The sequence below is a fragment of the Salmo salar genome, chromosome ssa18, assembly GCF_905237065.1.
Source record: "Salmo salar chromosome ssa18, Ssal_v3.1, whole genome shotgun sequence".
Classification (NCBI taxonomy): domain Eukaryota; kingdom Metazoa; phylum Chordata; class Actinopteri; order Salmoniformes; family Salmonidae; genus Salmo; species Salmo salar.
The window spans coordinates 80,018,995-80,030,087 of NC_059459.1; the positions used below are offsets into that span (position 1 = coordinate 80,018,995).

General features: G+C 48.8%; 2 protein-coding genes across 5 annotated transcripts in view; one reads left to right on the top strand and one right to left on the bottom strand.

The window, feature by feature from the left end:
- Positions 1 to 11,093, top strand: part of LOC106592454 (pyruvate carboxylase, mitochondrial) — a 482,562-nt gene that overhangs the window by 253,451 nt on the left and 218,018 nt on the right. The window lies entirely within an intron of this gene.
- The window catches only part of LOC106578133 (leucine-rich repeat and fibronectin type-III domain-containing protein 4-like), a 43,273-nt gene continuing 43,254 nt past the window's right edge, over positions 11,075 to 11,093 (bottom strand). For both annotated transcript variants that reach the window (XM_045701625.1, XM_045701624.1), the window contains one exon: positions 11,075 to 11,093. This exon is cut by the window's right edge and continues 1,608 nt beyond it. The gene's annotated coding sequence lies outside the window, so the exon portion shown is untranslated.

The following is an 11,093-nucleotide window of genomic DNA, read 5'->3' on the forward strand; positions in this document are numbered from 1 at the left end:
GATATAATAATATTAGAATGATCTGGTTCTAAACTCTACTCTGTAACACTGTAACACTGTGTGTGTGTGTGTGTGTGTGTGTGTGTGTGTGTGTGTGTGTGTGTGTGTGTGTGTGTGTGTGTGTGTGTGTGTGTGTGTGTGTGTGTGTGTGTGTGTGTGTGTGTGTGTGTGTGTGTGTGTGTCTGAGTGTGTGTGTATATGTCTGTGTGTGTGTGTGTGTGTGTGTGTGTGTCTGTGTATGTGTGGGTGTGTGTGTGTGTCTCTGCAGGCGAGACATATTTTAGGAAGAACACAGAAACACACCTCGTTTCGTACCTGTCCTTTTCGAAAGAGCTGTGTAGCTCCTGCATTAACTACCCTTACATTTTTACATTTACATTTAAGTCATTTAGCAGACGCTCTTATCCAGAGCGACTTACAAATTGGTGCATTCACCCTATGATATCCAGTGGAACAACCACTTTACAATAGTGCATCTAAATCTTTTAAGGGGGGGGGTTAGAAGGATTACTTTATCCTATCCCAGGTATTCCTTGAAGAGGTGGGGTTTCAGGTGTCTCCGGAAGGTGGTGATTGACTCCGCTGTCCTGGCGTCGTGAGGGAGCTTGTTCCACCATTGGGGTGCCAGAGCAGCGAACAGTTTTGACTGGGCTGAGCGGGAACTGTGCTTCCTCAGAGGTAGGGAGGCGAGCAGGCCAGAGGTGGATGAACGGAGTGCCCTTGTTTGGGTGTAGGGCCTGATCAGAGCCTGAAGGTACGGAGGTGCCGTTCCCCTCACAGCTCCGTAGGCAAGCACCATGGTCTTGTAGCGGATGCGAGCTTCGACTGGAAGCCAGTGGAGAGAGCGGAGGAGCGGGGTGACGTGAGAGAACTTGGGAAGGTTGAACACCAGACGGGCTGCGGCGTTCTGGATGAGTTGTAGGGGTTTAATGGCACAGGCAGGGAGCCCAGCCAACAGCGAGTTGCAATAATCCAGACGGGAGATGACAAGTGCCTGGATTAGGACCTGCGCCGCTTCCTGTGTGAGGCAGGGTCGTACTCTGCGAATGTTGTAGAGCATGAACCTACAGGATCGGGTCACCGCCTTGATGTTGGTGGAGAACGACAGGGTGTTGTCCAGGGTCACGCCAAGGCTCTTAGCACTCTGGGAGGAGGACACAAGGGAGTTGTCAACCGTGATGGCGAGATCATGGAACGGGCAGTCCTTCCCCGGGAGGAAGAGCAGCTCCGTCTTGCCGAGGTTCAGCTTGAGGTGGTGATCCGTCATCCACACTGATATGTCTGCCAGACATGCAGAGATGCGATTCGCCACCTGGTTGTCAGAAAGGGGAAAGGAGAAGATTAATTGTGTGTCATCTTCATAGCAATGATATGAGAGACCATGTGAGGATATGACAGAGCGAAGTGACTTGGTGTATAGCGAGAATAGGAGTGGGCCAAGAACAGAGCCCTGGGGGACACCAGTGGTGAGAGCACGTGGTGCGGAGACAGATTCTTGCCACGCCACCTGGTAGGAGCGACCTGTCAGGTAGGACGCAATCCAAGCGTGGGCGGCGCCGGAGATGCCCAGCTCGGAGAGGGTGGAGAGGAGGATCTGATGGTTCACGGTATCAAAGGCAGCAGATAGGTCTAGAAGGATGAGAGCAGAGGAGAGAGAGTTAGCTTTAGCAGTGCGGAGAGCCTCCGTGACACAGAGAAGAGCAGTCTCAGTTGAATGCCCAGTCTTGAAACCTGACTGATTAGGACAGAAGGTCATTGAGAGGGCTGGCCAAGGACGGCGCGTTCAAGAGTTTTGGAGAGAAAGGAAAGAAGGGATACTGGTCTGTAGTTGTTGACATCGGAGGGATCGAGTGTAGGTTTTTTTCAGAAGGGGTGCAACTCTCGCTCTCTTGAAGACGGAAGGGACGTAGCCAGCGGTCAAGGATGCGTTGATGAGCGAGGTGAGGTAGGGGAGAAGGTCTCCGGAAATGGTCTGGAGAAGAGAGGAGGGGATAGGGTCAAGTGGGCAGATTGTTGGGCGGCCGGCCGTCACAAGACGCGAGATTTCATCTGGAGAGAGAGGGGAGAAAGAGGTCAAAGCACAGGGTAGGGCAGTGTGAGCAGGACCAGCAGTGTCGTTTGACTTAGCAAACGAGGATCGGATGTCGTCAACCTTCTTTTCAAAATGGTTGACGAAGTCATCCGCAGAGAGGGAGGAGGGGGGGAGGGGGAGGAGGATTCAGGAGGGAGGAGAAGGTAGCAAAGAGCTTCCTAGGGTTAGAGGCAGATGCTTGGAGTTTAGAGTGGTAGAAAGTGGCTTTAGCAGCAGAGACAGAAGAGGAAAATGTAGAGAGGAGGGAGTGAAAGGATGCCAGGTCCGCAGGGAGGCGAGTTTTCCTCCATTTCCGCTCGGCTGCCCGGAGCCCTGTTCTGTGAGCTCGCAGTGAGTCGTCGAGCCACGGAGCAGGAGGGGAGGACCGAGCCGGCCTGGAGGATAGGGGACAGAGGAAATCAAAGGATGCAGAGAGGGAGGAGAGGAGGGTTGAGGAGGCAGAATCAGGAGATAGGTTGGAGAAGGTTTGAGCAGAGGGAAGAGATGATAGGATGGAAGAGGAGAGAGTAGCGGGAGAGAGAGCGAAGGTTGGGACGGCGCAATACCATCCGAGTAGGGGGAGAGTGAGAAGTGTTGGATGAGAGCGAGAGGGAAAAGGATACAAGGTAGTGGTCGGAGACTTGGAGGGGAGTTGCAATGAGATTAGTGGAAGAACAGCATCTAGTAAAGATGAGGTCAAGCGTATTGCCTGCCTTGTGAGTAGGGGGGGAGGGTGAGAGGGTGAGGTCGAAAGAGGAGAGGAGTGGAAAGAAGGAGGCAGAGAGGAATGAGTCGAAGGTAGACGTGGGGAGGTTAAAGTCACCCAGAACTGTGAGAGGTGAGCCATCCTCAGGAAAGGAACTTATCAAGGCGTCAAGCTCATTGATGAACTCTCCAAGGGAACCTGGAGGGCGATAAATGATAAGGATGTTAAGCTTGAAAGGGCTGGTAACTGTGACAGCATGGAATTCAAATGAGGAGATAGACAGATGGGTCAGGGGAGAAAGAGAGAATGTCCACTTGGGAGAGATGAGGATTCCAGTGCCACCACCCCGCTGGCTCGATGCTCTAGGGGTATGCGAGAACACGTAGTCAGACGAGGAGAGAGCAGTAGGAGTAGCAGTGTTATCTGTGGTGATCCATGTTTCTGTCAGCGCCAGGAAGTCTAGGGACTGGAGGGTAGCATAGGCTGAGATGAACTCAGCCTTGTTGGCCGCAGACCGGCAGTTCCAGAGGCTGCCGGAGACCTGGAACTCCACGTGGGTCGTGCGCGCTGGGACCACCAGGTTAGAGTGGCAGCGGTCACGCGGTGTGGAGCGTTTGTATGGCCTGTGCAGAGGAGAGAGAACAGGGATAGGCAGACACATAGTAGACAAGCTACAGAAGAGGCTACGCTAATGCAAATGAGATTGGAGTGACAAGTGGACTACACGTCTCGAATGTTCAGGAAGTTAAGCTTACGTTGCAAAAATGTTATTGACTAAAATGATACAGTACTGCTGGCTGGTGGAGTAGGCTAGCTAGCGGTGGCTGCGTTGTTGACTTTGAACGTGTAGCTGGCTAGGTAACCTCGGTAGTTTCAGTACTACACCTTGTCATGATACAAAGCAACTTTGTAGCTAGCTAGCTAACATAACACTAATCAAGACGTTCCTTGTAGTGTATTTAGTTTCAACAATGCTGCTCGTCGGTAATAGTTGGCTAGGTTAGGAAAAATGGCGTCGCGGGGGACGGAAATAGCTGGCTAGCTAACCTCGATGGCTGGCTAGCTAACAATTATCAATTATCAAGCTATGACAAAGACAACTAGGTAGCTAGCTAGGTAACACTGCACTAGTCAAATCGTTCCGTTGTAAAGTATTAGTAACTACAGCGCTGCTAGTCGGTAACGGTTGGCTAGCTGGCAGTGGGTTAATGATGACTAGGTGTGTTGAGTAAGTCTGGCGCCGCGTCGCGGCTGGCTAGCACACCTCGATAATACTCAAACTCAAACTACACAATTATCTTAGATACAGAGACAGCAAAGACAACTATGTAGCTGGCTAACTAACACTAACACCACACTAATCAAGTCGTTGCGTTGTAATGTAATAGTTTCTGCGGTGCTGCTAGTCGGTAGAAGTTGGCTAGCTAACAGTGATGACTAGCTAGCTAACAGCTAGCAGTGTTGACTACGTTAGGAGGACGAAGATAGCTAGCCTCGATAATTACTCAATTACTCTAAACTACACAATTATCTTTGATACAAAGACGGCTATGTAGCTGGCTAAGAAGAATTGCTCAGATCAAACAAATCAAGCCGTTGTAATGTAGCGAAGTGTAATATTACCTGTGGAGCGAAGCGTGGTGCGACTGCTCGCTCCAAATTTCAATGTAATCCACAATCCACACAGAAATACACCCAGCACCCTCATTAACTACAGACAAATCCCTTACAACACAGAAATACACCCAGCACCCTCATTAACTACAGACAAATCCCTTACAACACAGAAATACACCCAGCACCCTCATTAACTACAGACAAATCCCTTACAACACAGAAATACACCCAGCACCCTCATTAACTACAGACAAATCCCTTACAACACAGAAATACACCCAGCACCCTCATTAACTACAGACAAATCCCTTACAACACAGAAATACACCCAGCACCCTCATTAACTACAGACAAATCTCTTACAACACAGAAATACACCCAGCACCCTCAGCTTTCCTTCAGTGACCCCTTCCTCACTCCCTACCTCTCTCCCTACCCCTCTCCCTACCTCTCTCCCTTCCTCTCTCCCTTCCTCTCTCCCTACCTCGCTCCCTACCTCGCTCCCTACCTCTCTCCCTTCCTCTCTCCCTTCCTCTCTCCCTTCCTCTCTCCCTTCCTCTCTCCCTACCTCTCTCCCTACCTCTCTCACTACCTCGCTCCCTACCTCGCTCCCATCCTCTCTCCCTACCTCTCTCCCTACCTCTCTCACTACCTCTCTCCCTACCTCTCTCCCTTCCTCTCTCCCTACCTCTCTCCCTTCCTCTCTCCCTACCTCACTCCCTACCTCTCTCCCTACCTCTCTCCCTACCTCTCTCCCTTCCTCTCTCCCTACCTCTCTCCCTTCCTCTCTCCCTACCTCTCTCCCTTCTCCCTACCTCTCTCCCTACCTCTCTCCCTTCCTCTCTCCCTTCCTCTCTCCCTACCTCTCTCCCTACCTCTCTCCACTGCTCTGTCCCACTGTATCCCACAGCTCTCTCTCTCTCTCTCTCTCTCTCTCACTGTCTCTCTCTCTCTCTCTCTCTCTCTCTTCCTCTCTCTCTGTCTCTCTTCCTCTCTCTTGTCTGTCTCTCTCTCTCTCTCTCTCTCCAGTCCTCTTTCTCACTATAACCCCACAGCTCTCTGCGCTCTCTCCTGTCTTTCTCTCTCCTATCCTCTCTCTCTCCCTCCATCCATCTTACCTTTCTCCTCTCTGTCCCCCTCTCCATGCGTCAGCACTCTGTCACACAGGCCTGATGTACACTGTCTCTCCTCCGCCTCCCTCGCTCTATCTCTCTTTCAAACACTCACCATCTTGAGCAATTATCTGACACTGTAGCCGTTACATAGAGACATGAAAGAGACATTTATATCCTGTTTAGAGCTAAGAGGGTTTAATTAAAACTGTCTGTCTGTCTGTCTGTCTGTCTGTCTGTCTGTCTGTCTGTCTGTCTGTCTGTCTGTCTGTCTGTCTGTCTGTCTGTCTGTCTGTCTGTCTGTCTGTCTGAGGGTTTTATTAAAACTGTCTAACTGCCTCTCTATATGTCTGTCTGCCTGTCTGTCTACCTGCTTGTCTATATGTCTATATGCCTGTCTGCATGTCTGTCTGTCTGTTTGCCTGTCTACCTGCCTGTCTATATGTCTGTCTATATATCTACCTGCCGGTTTATATGTCTGTCTGTCTGTCTGCTAGTCTGTCTGTCTGTCTGTCTGTCTGCCTGTCTACCTGCTTGTCTATATGTCTGTATGCGTGTCTGCTTGTCTGTCTGTCTACCTGTCTACCTGCCTGTCTATATGTCTGCCTGTCTGTTTGTCTATCTGTTTGCCTGTGTACCTGTCTGTCTATATGTCTGTCTGTCTGCCTGTCTGCCTGTCTGCTTGTTTATCTGTCTGTCAGTCTGTCTGCCTGTTTACCTGCTTGTCTATATGTCTGTCTGTCTGTCTGCCTGCCTACCTGTCTGCCTGTCTGCTTGTTTATCTGTCTGTCTGTCTGCCTGTTTACCTGCTTGTCTATATGTCTGTCTGTCTGTCTGTCTGCCTGTTTACCCGCTTGTCTATATGTCTGTCTGTCTGTCTGCCTGCCTGCTTGTCTGTCTGTTTGCCTGTCTACCTGCCTGTCTATATGTCTGTCTGTCTGTCTGCCTGTCTACCTTCTGGTTTATATGTCTGTCTACCTGCCTGTCTGCCTGTCTGTCTGTCTGTCTGTCTGTCTGTCTGTCTGTCTGTCTGTCTGTCTGTCTGTCTGTCTGTCTGTATTTGCTCTAAATCATTTTCTTTGACATTGTTTCTTACATTTTCTCTGTCTGCCTATGTGTAATATACAGACCTTGATTTGCATTGTGTTCCATTGATTTAGTAATTAACACCATCATATTCATTTGATTAGATCCACAGTACAGTGAATAGTCACACACACACACACACACACACACACACACACACACACACACACACACACACACACACACACACACACACACACACACACACACACACACACACCGAGTTTCTCTCCATTCATTTATTATTTAGAATATCAAGATCAAGAGAACAATACTCTACTGAAGATCAAACAGAAAACAATGTGTCCAGATATGCGCCCTATTTCCTATGTAGTGCACTTCTTTCGACTAGGGTCTATAGTCGTGCACTTCTTTCGACTAGGGTCTATAGTAGTGCACTACGTAGGGAATAGGGACGACATTTAATTGTTGGATGGTTATTAACGTCATTGGTCGGTCTCTCTATAAAACCTTCTGCCTATACTGTACATAACCTTTAATACATAACCTTCAAACATTATCGTTGTGTAATGATGTCACAGTTTAAACATGATCTGGTATAACGATGTCGTAGATAGTGCGTCTGAAATTACCTCCCCCCCCCCATCGTTTTCTCTGTGACGCATAAATAAAAGGCTTTAAAATAGTGTTGCCTCTGTAGACCTTAGAGCTCTGAGGACCCATAGTGTGCTGCTCTATAGTAGTGCACTGTAAAGGGAATAGGGTGGTATTTTCAGACGCAGTCTTCGTATCTCAGTAGTAGTGGTATCATTATATATTAACAGATTTCACATTAATACATTATCCATCCTCAGTAACAGTACTGTAGTAGTAATCGTAGAAATATCATCCCTGGAAAGGGTGAAAATTGGGTACAGTCAATACGGCCTCAGCCGGTCCACTCATCACCCACTGACTTGAATGGGGATGACCGTTCTAGGATAGGAATTCTATGTTACGCTATGTAAAAGTCGTGGTAACAGACAGTGATCTTCATGGAAGATTGTTTTCAACATAAAATCACAGACTATTTGATCCTAACATCAGCTGTCAAAGCAGAAGTCCAAAATGGCAACCTGTTCCCTTTGCAGTGCACTGCTTTTGACCCGGGGTCTATAGGGCTGTATGCAGGGAATAGGGTACCATTTGGTACGCAGGGAAGATAACAGAAAAACAGATTAATTTTGATCCTTTTCCCCCGGACTTGTATCAGAAGGAAATCCATTTAGCATTTACGTCTGTCCTTATTTCTTTGAGTTATATTGTGCTGTTTTGTCATCCTTTGACTGTTCTGTCATCCGTTTGGACTGAAGATAGCTTGGACGAAGTTTCCAACGTAACGTAAAATACTTGGTCGTCCCTGGCGACGACATTTTCATTTTCGGTGTGGTTCAGTTCTTGTTTTTTTGCTTTTGGGGGATTCCGATTCCTTATTGTCCATCCTCAGTCACTGATTGGACGAAAGTGAGTCACGTGACAAAATGGAACCAGTGATGTCACAAAAAGGAGAAATTCTAGATTTACCATTTTTTTTGTTATCCCTGTGCATTCTGCTTTTTGTATTTCCACAAACATTATATTCGTACATATTCACACACGCACACACACACACACGCACACACACACACACACACACACACACACATACACACACACACACACACCACGTGCGCTTAAACATACTGTATTTCTATTCATACATTTCACATACATTTCTGCAGATCATCTGTAGATATCTATTGGTATGTCACTACATAAGTCCATTCCATATTATATCACAATGTGTCCATACTTCCACTGTTATATCACATAGGCAATTCATGATTCCATAAATCTGTCTCAACCTCTCTCTCTCTCTGTCTCTGTCTCTCTTTCTCTCTCTCTCTACCTCTGTCTCTCTCTTTCTCTCTCACCCTCTTTCTCTATCGCTCACTCTCTATCTCTCCATCTCCCCTCTCTTTCTGTCTCTCTCTCTCTCCTTGTCTCTCTATCTCTGTGTCTCTGTCTCTCTCTGTCTCTCTATCTCTTTATCTCTCTCTCTTTCTCTCTCTTTCTGTCTCTCTCTCTCTCTTTCTGTCTCTCTCTCTCTGTCTCTCTCTCTCTCTCTCTCTACCTCTGTCTCTCTCTCTTTCTCTCTCACCCTCTTTCTCTATCTCTCTCTCCCCTCTCTTTCTGTCTCTCTCTCTCCTTGTCTCTCTATCTCTCTGTCTCTGTCTCTGTCTCTCTATCTCTATCTCTCTCTCTCTCTTTCTCTCTTTCTCTCTCTTTCTCTCTCTTTCTGTCTCTCTCTCTGTCTCTGTCTCTCTCTCTCTCTCTCTCTCTCTCTCTGTCTCCCCCTCTCTCTCTCTCTCTCTCTCTATCTGTCCCTGTCTCTCTCATCAGTGTGTCTAGTCTCAGCTGGCTGCTCAGTGCCATGCTGTCCTTATTGATTAATCTTGCCTGATTTATCCAGCATGACTAATGCTCTGCTCCCCAGTGTCAGACCAGCCAGCCGATGCCAGAGTAACACTCTGATCTCCAGTGTCAGGCCAGCTGGGCGATGCCAGAGTAATGCTCTGATCTCCAGTGTCAGTCCAGCTGGCCGATGCCAGAGTAATGCTCTGATCTCCAGTGTCAGTCCAGCCGGCCGATGCCAGAGCCATCCATCCATCCTGTAATCAGATTAGCTCATCATGACATTCACTGAGGGACTCTGTCTGTCTGTATTTCCTGAATGAAACACTATGTAGTGCACTTCCTCCGTCCTCGTGTTCAGCAACGAGCCCCCTGCTCCTCTCCTGGCGAAACCCTGTTTGTTGCCTCTGTGTGTGAGGTCTTTGTGGTTGTTATTGTGGTTGTTTTGACCTGTTTAAACCCTGGTCTACCTCTCTGGTCTAGCCAGAGAGCCTGGGCTGGAGAGACCTCCTCCAAGGGCCTGTTTTCCCTTTCTTATTCTCTCTCATTTTTCTCTCTCTCTCTCTCTAACCTTCTCCAGCCCCTCTCTCTCTCTCTCTCTCTCTCTCTCTCTAACCCTCTCCCTCCCTCTCCCTCTCTCTCTCTCTAACCCTCTCCCTCTCTCTCTCTCTCTCTCTCTCTCTCTCTAACCTTCTCCAGCCCCTCTCTCTCTCTCTCTCTCTCTCTCTCTCTCTAACCCTCTCCCTCCCTCTCCCTCTCTCTCTCTCTAACCCTCTCCCTCTCTCTCTCTCTCTCTCTCTCTCTCTAACCCTCTCTCTCTCTCTCTCTAACCCTCTCTCTCCCTCTCTCTCTCTAACCATCTCCCTCTGTCTCTCTCTCTCTCTCTCTCTCTCTCTCTGATATACAGTACATGAATGCACTACCATTACTCTCTCTTCCCATTACTCTCTCTGCCCTGTTTTTATCTCCTTTTAACTCCTTCTCTATCACTCTTCTCTCTCTGTCCTTCTCCCTCTCTCTCTCTCTCTCTCTCTCTCTCTCTCGCTCTGTCCCTCTCCCTCTCTCTCTGTCCTGCTCCCTCTACCTCTCTCTCTCTCTGTCCCTCTCCCTCTATCTCTCTCTCGCTCTCTGTCCCTCTCCCTCTCTCTCTGTCCCTCTCCCTCTACCTCTCTCTCGCTCTCTGTCCCTCTCCCTCTCTCTCTGTCCCTCTCCCTCTCTCTATTTGTTCTCTTTTTCTACCTTTCTCTCTCTCTCTCTCTCGCTCTCTCTAATTATCCCTCTCTCGCTCTGTCCCTCTCCCTCTACCCCTCTCCCTTTCTCTGTCTCTCTCTCTCTCTCTGTCTCTCTCTGTCCCTCTCCCTCTACCCCTCTCCCTTTCTCTGTCCCTCTCTCTCACTCTGTCTCCAGTCTCATTTCTCTCTCTCTCCCTTTCTCTCTCTCTCTCTCTGTCCCTCTCCCTCTACCCCTCTCCCTTTCTCTGTCCCTCTCTCTCACTCTGTCTCCAGTCTCATTTCTCTCTCTCTCTCTCTCTCTCTCTCTCTCTCTCTCTCTCTCTCTCTCTCTCTCTCTCTCTCTCTCTCTCTCTGTCTCTCTCTGTCCCTCTCCCTCTACCCCTCTCCCTTTCTCTGTCCCTCTCTCTCACTCTGTCTCCAGTCTCATTTCTCTCTCTCTCCCTTTCTCTCTCTCTCTCTCTGTCCCTCTCCCTCTACCCCTCTCCCTTTCTCTGTCCCTCTCTCTCACTCTGTCTCCAGTCTTATTTCTCTCTCTCTCTCTCTCTCTCTCTCTCTCTCTCTCTCTCTCTCTCTCTCTCTCTCTCTCTCTCTCTCTGTCTCCAGTCTCATTTCTCTCTCTCTCCCTTTCTCTCTCTCTCTCTCTCTCTCTCTCTCTCTCTCTCTCTCTCTCTCTCTCTAATTATCCCTCTCTCTCTCTGTCTCTCTCTCTGTCTCTCTCTCTGTCCCTCTCTCTCTCTCTCTCTCCCTCTCTCTCTCTCTCTCTCTCCCTCCCCCCCTCTCTCTCTCTCTCTCTCTCTCTCTCTCTCTCTCTCTCTCTCTGTCCCTCTCCCTCTACCCCTCTCCCTTTCTCTGTCCCTCTCTTTCTCTGTCTCCAG